Below are 2237 nucleotides of genomic sequence, written 5' to 3'. Positions count from 1 at the left end.
TCAAATTTGCCAAAATCCGCAGACGAATCTACTGAAATTTAATAGTATAATGTATAAGTAACCATTGCTTTGATGTCTAAATCAATGAAACTGAAAGACGTAATAACTCTTATAAAAAATCGTTAAACATAACATTAACAGATTTTTTTTTTAATTTTTCCTTCATAACGCTCCGTGTAGTGTAAAACCAAAAACAGTAATAAAACAAGTCAATTTAAGTGAATTAGCGTTCCAGCTATATAACATAATGTTGTAAATACAGAACGTGCGCCCGCGCAGGCTGCCGCGCGTCGATCACACGCCGCAACGACGATTCGCTGAAAATACGTGCTCACTAGGCGTTACATTCTACTTGCTATAACAATGAAACAAGATTGTTCTAGAAAGTCAAAATATTTATTAAAAAAACATTTCCACGTTGAATTATTCCACTCGAATGTCAATTTTATTTATAAGATGTATCTATTTACAAGGCACAAAAACAAATCCACAGGCATAATATTCTAAGAACTTTTATTTTATACTAACTTGTGTGAGTTAATAAGTCACCCCATCAAAGCGAATTGACAGCATGCCTAATTTATAGAGTAGTTAAAGAATTGGTTAGTTTAAAAACGAGCTAGCTTTCGCCTGCGGCTTCACTCGCTTGGACTACGAAGTTTTGTGCTTCTCGTATTTTCAAAGTAGAAGCATTTCAAGTACTTATTTAAGCAAAAAAACTATATTTTATCTTTAAAGACCAACTTCTCATTTAATACATATTCGTTATTAAAAGCGTGGCTTATCAATAATTGTTTCTATTCATTAATCGAATTCCTTAGATTAAAAGGATCAAATTGAAAAATCTATAAAAATAAGAAAATAATGAGGAAAATAATTAATTACTTAAAAAATAAATAAGAAGGATAATCGTACTGGACTTTCTTAAAATTCTAATCAAATTAAAATGCATATTTATAAATATTTGTATGTCAATTTATTGGCGAGTTGTACGGACTTTAATTTTTTATAAAAACTTTGTAACCACAATTGTAACAAATAAATTCATTTCATTTTGCGAATTTGTACAATATTTTTTTCAAATAAAATGTAGCAATCAATCATATATTGATCAAGTTACCAAGAGATTTTTACGTTCTTTTTAAATATTATACAAACAGAAAAGCAGAAAAAAGACGTACAAAATTCGTAAAATATGTATCGGTGTAATTACTCTTTTTGAAAAATATTTAATGTACAGTGCTTTAATTACTGTTTTATTATACGTAAGTACATAATTTTATGATGGGGACCCCGCTAGGGAGCTCGCCATAAAATGACGGGATTGATGACCAGCTTCGCTTATATTTTTATTATAGGTACTATTCAGTTAGAGATTTATGAAAATGTAAAACGTTTCTGTATTTCGAAGTACCTACTAGTGGGTAATACAAGTGACGTTACAGCATACGCTGCAAAATGGTAAAGCAACAAGTCTTATCAAATACGAATATTGCGAGGATTACAATCGGTAGCGTCATTTTGGTTTCGAACCCGAGCTTACTATTCTGTGAACAAGTCACGTAGTGTGATACGAAAAGTTAAGGCTAATGTGTATATACTATATAGTATTGCTTGGACTCTGCCTAGACATGTAGAGTAAACAAAAATTCATATATTCCTATTCTCTTTTAACATATGTATACTGTAACAATAACATCAGACCTATTATGACAATTTAAAAGATTATAAAATTATTATTATTACCGCGTCGCGGCCCGCGCAGCTCGCAGCATATAATATTTTCATTATGTTTTGGCTTATCGCGCGTCGCCAATTATTAGCATTAAACTTATCTTTAACTGATTGATTGAGATGTTCAATTGTTTGCGGTAGCATTATCTGCCGGCTTCGGCCAATCTTGTTAGTAGTGATTGCAGCAGTTAGCTGGAACGGGGAACTGTTTTCTTTACAAAAATTGATACCGTCTCGTACCCATTGCTCTTTTTTCCTCTGTCACAAAAATAGAGGGTAACCTATTAGGTACATAATATCTTCTTAGAACGTAGAGTGATAACATTTAGCAAAACCTAAAATAATTGTCCTAACAAATGTGGAATTAAGCAGAGTGTTGACTACAAGGCGAGTGTTGTTGTTACTGTGAGGGACGCGGGGCGCGAGACGCGGGGCGCGGTGTGCGGTGTGCGGGGTGCGGGGTGCGGGGTGCGGTGTGCGGTGTGCGGGGCGAGGGTCGCCTC

The sequence above is a fragment of the Zerene cesonia genome, chromosome 11 (genome assembly GCF_012273895.1).
Source record: "Zerene cesonia ecotype Mississippi chromosome 11, Zerene_cesonia_1.1, whole genome shotgun sequence".
Lineage (NCBI taxonomy): Eukaryota > Metazoa > Arthropoda > Insecta > Lepidoptera > Pieridae > Zerene > Zerene cesonia.
Note: the sequence above shows the minus strand (reverse complement) of the source record.